This window comes from Triticum aestivum, chromosome 6B (genome assembly GCF_018294505.1).
Source record: "Triticum aestivum cultivar Chinese Spring chromosome 6B, IWGSC CS RefSeq v2.1, whole genome shotgun sequence".
Taxonomy (NCBI): Eukaryota; Viridiplantae; Streptophyta; class Magnoliopsida; order Poales; family Poaceae; genus Triticum; species Triticum aestivum.
In genome coordinates, this window is record NC_057810.1 from 356479585 (window position 1) to 356492769 (window position 13185).

Here is a 13185-nt window from a genome sequence, read left to right on the forward strand (position 1 = left end):
TCGTTGGAGGCATCGGCGAGAGACATGTCAATATATCGCATTAAGGCCTTCCCAAAAAGGCAAATGTGGTTGCACTGGAAAAGCCCGGTTCGGTGGCACCTGACCAACTAAATGACAGAATTTATCCCCGCAGTATATTTGCGATAACTGATACCCGAATATCATCTATCAAACTGGGATCCAAGTCATAACAATATCCAAAAAATAATCCAAAGAATAACCTAGTGATAGCATAAGCACTGGGGATAACAAAATACTAAGGGCATGTGGAATCCAAGAACAATAACACTACTAATCCAATAGCAAGAACAAGCTATCCAGCTAAGATCCACATGGAGTTATCATATCCAAAATCATACTCCAAAATATAATACCAGATGCCAACATGAAAATAATCATAATATAAGCCACTAATAATCCAATGGCAACATGTCATCCTCGTAAACTGCAAAATATTAGTCCTAGAACTCCAAGACCAATCATGGCAATGGCAAGATCAAGATATTACTCCCAGAAATGCGATGAACAAGTCAAATGTAGCTAATGGAATTTTTAAGCAAGTTTAAATAAGTAAACCATGTCACTGCATTGCAATCATCCAAATGGAGAGTGTGGCTTGCCTAAGGTGAAGGGATTCATCAGGAAGAAGTGCGAGAAGCTCGCGAAAAGAATTACCGGAAATCCTTCTCTCTTGGAGGGTGCTGAATAAGGGCAAGGACATAATGGGCATTTTTAGAATGTTAAAACATGGTGAAAATGATACCAACAGAACGGGCCCAACGAGACAAAGAAGTGGGCTTTGGAATCACCTCATTTGGAGCTGTGACCAAGAAGTTATAGGGGTTTGACTACTAGGGACCTTTTTGTAAAAATTAATCCACAAATAAGTCCCTGACTAGAAAAACAGAAAACACATTTCAGAAAATACTCTTTCACTGAAGTGAAAGCGCATTTCTGGCCGAAGACACCAGAGTACGCTTTCACCAGAGGAAAACATATTCCACGAAGTGCGGTCCACTTATCCACGTCAGCGGGGGTTGGGTCAACATGCTGAGTGGCCAACAAGTGGGGTCCGCGGGAGGTGGGGCCCGCCTGGCCTTCATCTTCTTCTTCAACTGCTCGCTCGCTCGCGACACAGAAAGGGGGCGGCAGGTGCCGGTGCCCGTCCCGGCGATGCCGGCCACCATCAGTGAAGCTGAAGGCACCGGTGGGCTCAGGGGAGAACGTCGCGTCCATCTTGGCTGGGCGCAGACTCCGAGGGGGGCTGAGGCGGCAGCGGCTTGGAGGTCCCACGGACGATGGGCTTGATCAGCAATGGCGCTTGGTGCTACGAGGCACGGGAGGAAGGAGGGAAACAGCGGGGCGGCTCCAGGGGACTTGGGGAGGGTCGTGGCGGTGGCTAGAGGGAGAATGGAGCTCTGGTTCGCCGGAATTTAGGAGGTCAGAGGTGGCGGCCATGGTGGCCAAACGAGGCGAGGAGGAGCTCTCGAGCTCGGGGAAGTAGCGGGGCCATGTCAGAAGAGGAGGGGAGGCCGCTGGCGAAGAGAACCAGGGACGGGGTGGCCTTATATAGGCAGGGGAGGAGGTGCCCGAGCTGCAGATCGCCGCAGTCACGTGGCCAGAGCTACAGACGCCTGGGCACGCGCGTGAGCTCGGAGGTAAGTGACGGGGGAGGAATAGGAGAGACCTCACGGGGCAAAGGGGGCCAAGAGGCACGGGGAGGAAGCAGCCGAGGCGCCATTGAAGCCATGTCGGCCACTGTTTGCCCGTGGGCGTGCGGTGACGAGCGCCGAGGAGGAGGCTTCCGGAGGGGGAGAGGGGTCCAGAGAGAAGGCGATGATGAGGGTAAGACATTAGACATGTGCACGTGCACGAAGACGACAAGAGGGAAAGGGGCCAGAGCTAGAAGACATCCTGGACGTGGCCAACAGCACGCAGAGCGCGTGAATTGCCATGCGAGCTGCACGGTCACCACGGGACAAGGCAAAGGGGGTCACGAGAGGATTGAAAACTTTGTCTAAAGTGTTGTCCCTCCATAGTGGGGACTGTGGGAGGTGAAGGATAAGCAAAAGAAGCCATGGATAGATGGGATTCATCCAGAGAAGTTTGTTGCATCAAACTTGGTCATGTTAGTGTGATCAACAGAGAGATGCTAAGGATCAAATGTGATGTCTGGGAGGTTTATCTTAGGAAGGACTATAATACTATGCAATAGAGAAGAAATGGAGCACAAAACAACATAGTTGCTTTGTAACTTCATATTTGGTTCAGAAACTTGATGTAGATGATGCACTCACATGGAGTATCAACTTGAGCTCAAATTTGGCAAGGCCTGATGATATGGTCATAAAAAGATGTTGTAAAATTTTCATACCAATTGGATTCACCAAAATGGTACTTCCTTCACAGACATCCTCTCTGTCCAGAAAATTGGAATAATTTTGGTGATAAAATGGCTTGATGAAATAGTCCCAAATTTTGTGGAGAGAAGTTATTTGGGTAGGATCATGATCTGGTAGTTTTTCAGAATTAATGAAGCAATATAACTTATACTTGCTTCACAACCTGAAAATATTCACAGAATCAAAGAATTGAAGCTGTGATCACATAGATGATTGGGTGGAGCTGAAACTTGGAGGAGGGTAATAATATGAGCACATGAAGAGGTGTGCAAAATTTCAACTCATTTGGATACTCCTAGCTAGTACTTCCTTCACAATGCCTTTTGTTTGACAGAACCTTTGAAAAATTGCTGAGGAAGATTCACTAGGCAAATGGAGCTGAATTTTGGCATGGGACAATGACTTAGATGTAAAAGAATGCCCAAAAAGTTTGGGTGCAAAAAAGGAAAGATAGATGTCACTTCCTTCACAAAAAGCCACACTGGACAAAAATGAAGAATAATTATTGGGGAATTATTTTTTTGGCTAGGACTGGAAAGTTTAGGCATATTTGAGCAATATATGACCCAAATAAATTATGAGAATTATTTGGGAATTTTGTGGAAGATAGAAATATAGGTTGCTTCACAACCTAGGTCAAACAAGGTTATTCCTTTAATAGAAATAGGAATATTCCTTAGAAAAGAATTTTAGGGTTGAGCCAAAATGGAAATGACATGATCTTGGGAGAAGTTTGACAATGATGAACCACTTGGGACAAGAAGTGATGATGATCTCCAAGGTTGCAAGGCCACAGATCCACTCCAAAAAGAAATTCAGAGCAGAGATCAATAAATCAAAAAGAAAAGGAAAAGGGCCAAAAACTAGGGTGTCACACTGGTTTACCTCGCCTCTGACATCATCGAACCCTACTACATGAAGATGAAGGACGAGAGCAAGAAGGACAAGAATGTCTGGCATGAGAGACTGGATGAACAACACGCCAAGTACGTGGCCAAGGACGCGTACACAACCTACAAGATGTACATGTGGATCATTGACATGAGGGAGTATCTTCTTCCTGCCTCGGAAGAGGGATTGATCCACAGAGAAATGGCGGGAGCATCACAAGAAGTAGGTGACTAGACGGTCGTTTCTCCTAGTTTAGAATGCATACAATTATTTATTGGGGTGTGTGCGAATGATATATACAGCCGGTCTATTCTGCTAATATTTGCAGAATAACTATTCTGATAACACTTCCGCACTGCATGCTCAACGCAAGTGCACGTCATCTTCGAACCAAGTGTGCTGCAGTACTCACACGAGTGAACTTCTCATCGGAAAAACCTGCACGTGTTGTTTTTTCGGTACTGTTTTCGCTCTAGTTTTTTAACTGTTTATCGGAATGAGGCATGTAATATACCGCTGAAAATCTATGAATTAGGTGCAACTTCGACATGTTGAACACTTTTCGAGATTCCACACGGTTTAAGAGCAGTTTTGAAAATGGTGCGGCCCATGATGAGTGGCAGCGAGCGTTTTTTCACGATTTCTTCTAAACCGCTCGTCGGAATGAAGCAAATGATACACCGTTGGAAAGATATCGTCCAGTCGCATCTTTTTTATACCTCTCATTTTCTCTAATACGTTACGGTTTAAGAGCAGTTTCAAATTTACTAAATCGCGGAATTCTGTTTTTCAAAAAAATTCAAATTTTCGATACTGTTTTCGCCCCAATTTTTAACCATTTTCCGAAACGAGGCGTGTAATATACCTTTGAAAATCTATGGACGAGGCGCAACTTTCATATGTTGATATGTTTTTGAGATTCCTTACGGTTTTAAGTTAATTTTGAGAATCGTGTGGCGGACAATGAGTGGCAGCGGTCGTTTTTCGCAAAAATTTTACAAACTGCTGGTCGGAATGATTCAAACGATATGCCATATCTTTCCGACGAGGAGCAACTTTTTCATGTAGAACAATCTCTCTAATTCGTTACGGTTTAAGAGGAATTTTGAATTTACCGAAATGCGGACACTTTGTTTTTCGCGACACCCAAATCGGCGTGGGTACTTCATCCGACTGAAAACCACACTGCATCGGACGAAAAATCGTACTGCATCAGACGGGTAATAGAACTGCATGGTTTCTTTTATTCAAATGTAATTTTTTAAAGGAAGAAAAAGTAGAGTGCACTTCACATCGGGTGTAAATGAACCACAACACTATCAAGAAGTGAACCGCATTACTTTTCTTCGCTTCCGTAACAATTTTTTTGCACTTACGAGATGAACAACATCAAACGGCCGACCGCACTTCTTTAGATTGAAAACCGCGCTACATCCGATGAGGAAGAAAATTGCTTGATTTTTTAGTCCTTTTTTCTAACTTTTTTATGGATGAAAATAGATCACAAAAAAAGGCAAGTGAACCACATTAAAGGAAAATTGAACTGCATTCATTTTTTACAGTTTTGACACAGGGACAAATACAAAAGAACCGCACCATACCGTACAAACAAGTCAATACTTTTTTTTGGCATAACCAAGTGACATGGGTCTGAGTAAACTTGAATTAAAATATGAAAATATCACTGGACCGCACGCATAAGCGCACTACACTACAATCACACAAGATGAATTGTACATCCCAAATCTGCACAAAAAGCCTTCTTTGTAGATAAATATACAAACACATTAACTAAACTACACGGGGCGGCCAACTACTAAAATGCACACGCAGTGGCACCAGCTACAAAAAAAAGCATGCTATCGAACAGCTGCCGAACTGCACCATGCGAAATGCCTCACCGCGTGCCTATAGAAACTGAGCTGCACGGGACGAGCTGATGAACCGCTGTCGAAGCTGCACGCCGACGGACTCCAAGAACCTTCTGTGTACACCGAGTAAAACGCATGACATGCACATCCATACCGGTGCGACGCATGGCCGAAACCAAACTACATGCCCATCGTCCTCTCACATGCCTGCGTCCTGTACCGGCGACCCAATCGAGCTGCAATGAGAAGCAACCTGCACTGCTCGACATCAGGTGGGGAACAACAGTGAACAAACACTGAAGATTGTGAAAGTCATAGGAAGAGGACCACTAGAGTCCAGTAATGGCGTCACATGCCATGGTGGGCTATGGGTTGCTCTTGGCCGGTTGCAGTTTGTCCCAGCGTCCCCGAGGCAGCCCGTGCGGGACGCATGTGGTGGAGGACTGGAGGTTGAATGAAGCACGGGGGACATAGGGATCTCACCATGAGGCACGTTTGGACGCTGCTGGCGGGAGGAAACAACGGCAGCTTGGGGCCGTTGTTGGAGAAGGTAGAGTGGAGGAGGACCGGCAGTCCATCGACTAGTGGTGAAGGCAGCAGCATCTTGGAGGACCTGCGGCTCATTGATCCACGCATGCAACATGCCCCTACCCCTTGGTCACGGCTAGATCTGAGGCCAACAGGGGAGGGTGCCCACAGCCAGACCTCGTTTCCCCGATGAACTGCACAGCTGTCGTCCACCTTCACGCGCACACGGGTGCTCTGCTCAGAGGAGGAGACCTCACCGGCTGTCGTGGGGCTATTGACCGGCGCGACGACCACGGATCTGTCAGCCACGGGATCCAATAGCCATGGATGTGGAGGGCACAACCTCCATAGACAAGTCTGGATTTGGAGATGGGGGAGAAGGTGGGGGAAGGATGGAGACGCAGTCGGGAGAGGATGGTGGTTGAGTGGCTATGGGTGGTGTGCAGTGCCACCAGGGGAGGGGGCCGGGATCCGCATCCGACTCCTGGGGTGGAGGAGGCCATCGCAGCCTCCTCCCCGGGGGAGGAAGGTTGTGGGCAGCGAGGAGGTGGGCATGGCGCAACACTAGAGTGGTAGGAGGAAGGTAGGGCTGCGCCGAGGGGGGCGTGGGTTGGGCGTCAACACCGGGGGGGTGAGAGGGAGTCGGGGTCAATGGGGGAGAAGGTGGGTGCGGGAGGAAGAAGATGGAGGGGGTGGGGCGGGGTCTTTTTTCTTATGTTTTTGACGCGGTCCGGTTGCTGTTCGGGAGAGGATCGAGTGTTAGCAGAATAAGGCTCTTAAGGGTGTTATTAGAATAGACCCACCCTATATATATATATATATCTGTGTGTGTGTGTGTGTGTGTGTATGTATGTGTGTGTGTGTGTGTATGTGTGTGTGTGTGTGTTATTCTTCTATAGACCGAGCAAATCACACTGCTCATTAGCAGCAATCATCTGTCTTATTATTGGTCTTCGCACACCTTTCTGATTACGGACCTATTTGTAGCGTATCACACACATCTTGTTCAGTTGAACTGTTTCTATTGTGTTGGCTCATCGCAAACAGTTCACCCGAGTGAACTGTATGCCCTCCATCGCACACACCTTGATCTGGCTGACCATTTCTATTGTGTTGCCTAATCACACACAGTTCATCCTAGTGAATTGTATGCCGTATAGCGCACACCCTCATTTGGCTGCCCGTTTCTATTGTTCCGCCTTATCGCAAATAGTTCTTCTGGATTAACCATTTGCCATGCATCGCACACGCAACTCCAATCTAAATCGTGTTTGATGTCACCACCATCACAAACGTTTTACATATTTTTTGATGGTTTTATTACATTATCGTTTGTGATTAATGCATCACACACAGTTTCGTTGAAGGGTCTCTGATTGGACTATCACGTTTGGACCAACCTGCAATAGTGATACTTGTGCCTAAGAAAGACAGTAGTTTGCATATGTGTTCCGATTGTCGTCCCATTAATGCCATCACCGTTCGATATAGGCGTCCTATTCCACGCCTTGATGATATGCTAGATGAGCTTAGCGGAGCCACCATTTTCTCTAAGATTGATCTTAAAAGTGGCTATTACCAAATCCGCATACAAGAAGGTGATGAATGGAGAATTGCCTTTAAAACAAAATTCGGGTTAAATGTATGGCTAGTTATGCCTATGGGCTTACTCGAAGCTCCGCTACTTTTCTTCGTGTTATGCATCATGTGCTTCACCCATACATTGAAGTCTTTGTTGTGGTCTACTTTGACGACATCCTTGTGTTTAGCATGTCGCGAGAGGATCATGTCACCCATCTTAGAACCGTTTTGCAAACTCTTAGAAAAGAGAAACTCTATGCTAACATGGAGAAATGCACATTTGGTGTTGATAAGCTTGTTTTCTTGCGTTTTGTTGTGTCTTCTAAGGGTGTTCATGTCGATGAAGCTAAAATTGATACTACTAAAACTTGGCCACAACCAACCAACTTGCATCCAGTGTGATGTTTCCTTGGTTTAGCTGGTTTCTATCATAGATTCGTTAAGGACTTTAGCACTATTGCATCTCCTTTGCATGCCTTCAGTAAAAAGAATGCACCATTTGTTGGGGACCATCCCAAGATTCCGTATTTCATGAGCTTAAGAATTTGCTTACACATGCTCCTTTGCTTGCCTTTCCCAATTTTGATAAAACTTTTGAAGTTCATTGTGTGCTAGTGGCAACGGTAAAGGAGGTGTGTTAATGCAAGAGAAGCACCCCATTAACGAGAAACTATACGGAATGCAACTTAAGTATCCCATCTATGACAAAGAGTTGTATGCTTTGGTTCAAGTGTTGTTATCGGCGTTATGGGAACCAGGGTACCTAGACTTGCCTACCTGTGGCCCCCGGCATGGCTCTGTCAATGGCCTGGTACAACCCATCTTTAGCATCGACAAGACAAGACCCTCACGAGGGGCCAAGCCTCGTGAGGCGGACGACATCCAGACCTCCGGAGGGAGCACGCCCCCTTAGGCCAGCTCCTGAGGAGCGGAGATTCGTATGCAGGCTCTCATGTTGTGAGGTTAAGATGACGTATGCCATGACGAACACGGCCAGGCGGGCGCCAGCAGGCGCAGGGCAGTAGGTTTCCTCTTCGATGCTAAGGAGGCAAGCGCAGGCGTGGAGTCCCGAGGAATCGGCCAAAGGTTTCCATTCCCGTGCAACAAGACCAAGACCGCCAGGACGGCAGGACGGATGTCATCACCGAGCACACTATGACGTCACGACCAGAAGCTTTGCAGGCAAAGACCACCTTTCATCAGGATAAGATGTACTACTTGTCTCCCTTCAAACTTGGCCGTTGTTGGATCCCTTCCCGCCTTCTTTTTGGAGGAAGAGGACCGAGCCCACTATAAATATATCTTAGCCACCACCATAGGGGGTATCCAGATCGATCCAACCCGAGCCCTCACTAGCTTACTCCAACACAAGAACTGACCTCCTGAGGTTGTTCTTCCTCAGTACTATTTCATCCTCAGCCCCTCACAACGCCAGTCCACCCCAAAGTAGGAGTAGGGTTTTACACCGCAAGGTGGCCCGAACCTAGGTAAACTGCCGTGTCCCTTTCCTTCCCAGTTCATCAAGCTAGGCCGTGAGAGCAACAAGTTGGTAGGTGGGGGAGATCGAGTTCTTTGCATGGACACCAGAGTTCGAACTTTTCTTAGGTCTGCGGAGCCCTGCATCTGACATTTGGCGCGCCAGGTAAGGGTGCGTCGGAGCCTCTCTCCCGCCGGTCGATTCGCCACCGTTCCACCATTCTCATGGCTAACGCTCGTCGAGTTCGTGCTGAGCGCCGGGCTGCCCTCGCCGCCCGCGTCACCAAGACAGCTCCTACTGGCGACGGTGCCCCCCGTCGCCTGCGGCTAACGCTTCAACCGGCCCTGCAGCCCACAAGCAGCAGGCTTTGTCGCTGTAGCCTTCTGTGTGGCGTGATGGATGAGGGAGTCCTGGATTCGGGGGTCCTCAGGTGTTCGGCCTAGGAGTATGGGCCGGGTTGGATGGGTCGTACAAGATCAAGCTGAAGACTGTCCTCCGTGTCCGGATGGGACTTCTCCATACGTAGACAAAAAGATTAGAGTCCAGAAGTTTCCTTCCCCGATGAACCGACCTTGTACAAACCATAGGCCCCTTCGGTGTGTATATAAACTGGAGGGGTTAGACTGTAGAGGCCATCTTCATTATCATCATTGGAATACTCATAGTCTAGACATCTAGGTTTTAGCCATTACGATCTCGAGGTAGATCAACTCTTGTAATATGCACACTCGTCAAATATAATCAAGCAGGAGTAGGATTTTACCGCCATTAAGAGGGCCCGAACTTGGGTAAACACTGTGTCCCCTATTTCCGTTGATCCTTAGATTCACAGCTTGGGCCCCTCTACCCGAGATCTGCCCGTTTCGAAACTGACATTGGTGCTTTCATTGAGAGCTCTGTCGTGATGTCTACAAAAAGCGATCTATGGCTCGCCTAGTCATCAACAACAATATCACTTCTAGAGGGTGCCTAGCTTCTGGGCAGTGTTGGGGAACATAGCAGAAATTCAAAATTTTCCTACGAGTCACCAAGATCTATCTATGGAGAAACTAGCAAAGAGGGGAAGGAGAGTGCATCTACATGCCCTCGTAGATGGCTAAGAGGAAGCGTTCAAGAGAATGGGGTTGAAGGAGTCATACCCGTCGTGATCCAAATCACCGGAGATCCTAGTGCCGAACGGACAGCACCTCCGCGTTCAACACACGTAGAGCCCGGTGACGTCTCCCATGCCTTGATCCAGCAAGGAGAGAGGGAGAGGTTGAGGAAGACTCCATCCAGCAGCAGCACGACGGTGTGATGGTGGTGGAGGAGCGTGGCAATCCTGCAGGGCTTCGCCAAGCACCGCAAGAGACGAGGAGGGAGAGAGGTAGGGCTGCGCCAAGAGGGAGAGAAACTCATGTGTTTGCAGCCCCAAATACCTCAAGTATATATAGGGGAGAGGGAGGGGGGTGCACCCCCTCTAGGGTTCCCACCCTAGGGGGTGCGACAGCCCCAAACCCATCTAGGGTGGCGGCCAAGGGGGGAGAGGGGGAAACTTGCCCCCCAAGCAAGGTGGAGGAGCCCCCTCCCCAAACCCTAGGTGCCTTGGGCCCTTGTGGGGGGGGGCACCAGCCCACCTGGGGCTTGTCCCCTCCCACACTAGGCCCATGCAGCCCTCTGGGGCCGGTGGCCCCACTTGGTGGACCCCCGGGACCCTCCCGGTGATCCCGGTACATTACCGATAACACCCAAAACCTTTCCGGTGACCAAAACAGGACTTCCCATATATAAATACTTACCTCCGGACCATTCCGGAACTCCTCGTGACGTCCAGCATCTCATCCGGGACTCCGAACAGCATTCGGTAACCACGTATATCTATTCCTTATAACCCTAGCGTCATCGAACCTTAAGTGTGTAGACCCTACGGGTTCGGGAACCATGCAGACATGACCGAGACAACTCTCTGGCCAATAACCAACAGCGGGATCTGGATACCCATGTTGGCTCCCACATGTTCCACGATGATCTCATCGGATGAACCACGATGTTGAGGATTCAATCAATCCCGTATTCAATTCCCTTTGTCTAGCGGTATAGTACTTGCCCGAGATTCGATCGTCGGTATCCTAATACCTTGTTCAATCTCGTTACCGGCAAGTCTCTTTACTCGTTCCGTAACACATCTTCCCGTGATCAACCCCTTGGTCACATTGTGCACATTATGATGATGTCCTACCGAGTGGGCCCAGAGATACCTCTCCGTCACACGGAGTGACAAATCCCAGTCTTGATTCGTGCCAACCCAACAGACACTTTCGGAGATACCCGTAGTGTACCTTTATAGCCACCTAGTTACGTTGTGACGTTTGGTACACCCAAAGCATTCCTACGGTATCCGGGAGTTGCACAATCTCATGGTCTAAGGAAATGATACTTGACATTAGAAAAGCTTTAGCATACGAACTGCACGATCTTTGTGCTAGGCTTAGGATTGGGTCTTGTCCATCACATCATTCTCCCAATGATGTGATCCTGTTATCAACGACATCCAATGTCCATGGTTAGGAAACCGTAACCATCTATTGATCAACGAGCTAGTCTACTAGAGGCTTACTCGGGACATGGTGTTGTCTATGTATCCACACATGTATCTGAATTTATAATAATAACTAATTTATTATTGCCTCTAGGACATATTTCCAACAGTCTCCCACTTGCACTAGAGTCAATAATCTAGTTCCCATCGCCATGTGATTAACACTCATAGGTCACATCGCCATGTGACCAACATCCAAAGAGTTTACTAGTGTCAATAAACTAGTTCACATCATCATGTGATTAAGACTCAATGAGTTCTGGGGTTTGATCATGTTTTGCTTGTGAGAGAGATTTTAGTCAACGGGTCTGCAACATTCAGATCCGTATGTACTTTGCAAATCTCTAGGTCATATTGTAAATGCTACTTCCACGCTCCACTTGGAGCTATTCCAAATGGTTGCTCCACTATATGTATCCGGTTTGCTACTTAGAGTCATTCGGATAGGTGTTAAAGCTTGCATCGACGCAACTCTTTACGTCGAACTCTTTATCACCTCCATAATCGAGAAACATGTCCTTATTACTCCAAGGACAATTTTTGACCGCTGTCCGGTGATCCACTCCTTGATCCCCTTTGTAACCTCTTGCCAGACATGTGGCAAGGCACACATTAGGTGCGGTACTCGGCATGGCATACCGTATAGAGCCTATGACAAAAGCATAGGGGATGACCTCCGTCCTTCCTCTTTCTTCTGCCGTGGTCGAGCTTTAAGTCTTAACTTCATACCTTACAACTCAGCCAAGAACTCCTTCTTTGACTGATCCATCTTGAACACCTTCAAGATCATGTCAAGGTACCTGCTCATTTGAAAGTACCATTAAGCATTTTTGATCTATCTCATAGATCTTGATGCCTATAGTTCAAGTAGCCTAATCCAGGTTTTCCATTGAAAAACACTTTTCAAATAACCCTACATGCATTCTAGAAATTCTACATCATTTCTGATCAACAATATGTTTACAACATATACTTATCAGAAATTCTATAGTGCTCCCACTCACTTCTTTGGAAATATAAGTTTCTCCTAAACTTTGTACAAACCCAAAAAATTTTATCATCTCACCAAAGCGCATATTCTGACTCCGAGATGCTTGCTCTAGTCCATGGAAGGATCGCTGGAGTTAGCATACCTTTTAGCATCCTTAGGATCGACAAAACCTTTCTGAATGTATCACATACAACCTTTCCTTACGAAAACTGGTAAGGAAACTCGTTTTGACATCCATCTGCCAGATTTCATAAATGCAGCTAATGCTAACATGATTCCGACGGACTTAAGCATTGCTACGGATGAGAAAATCTCATCGTAGTCAACTCCTTGAACTTGTGAAAAACTCTTTGCCACAAGTCGAGCTTCATAGACGGTGACATTACTGTCCATGTCCGCCTTCTTCTTAAAGATCCATTTATCTTAATGGCTTGCCAATCATCGAGCAAGTCCACCAAAGTCCATGCTTTGTTCTGATACATGGATCCTGTCTCAGATTTCATGTCTTCTAACCATTTGTCGGAATATAGGCCCACCATCATTTCTCCATAGCTCATAGGTTCATTGTTGTCTAGCAACATGACCTTCAAGACAGGATTACTGTACCACTCTGAAGTAGTATGCATCCTTGTCACCCTATGAGGTACGGTAGTGACTTGATCCGAAACTTCATGATCACTATCATAAGCTTCTACTTCAATTGGTGTGGGCGCCACAGGAACAACTTCCTGTGCCCTGCTACACACTAGTTGAAGTGAAGGTTCAATAACCTCATCAAGTCTCCACCTTGCTCCCACTCAACTTTCCGAGACAAACTTTTCCTCGAGAAAGGACCCGATTCAAGAAACAATCCCTATTGCTTTCAG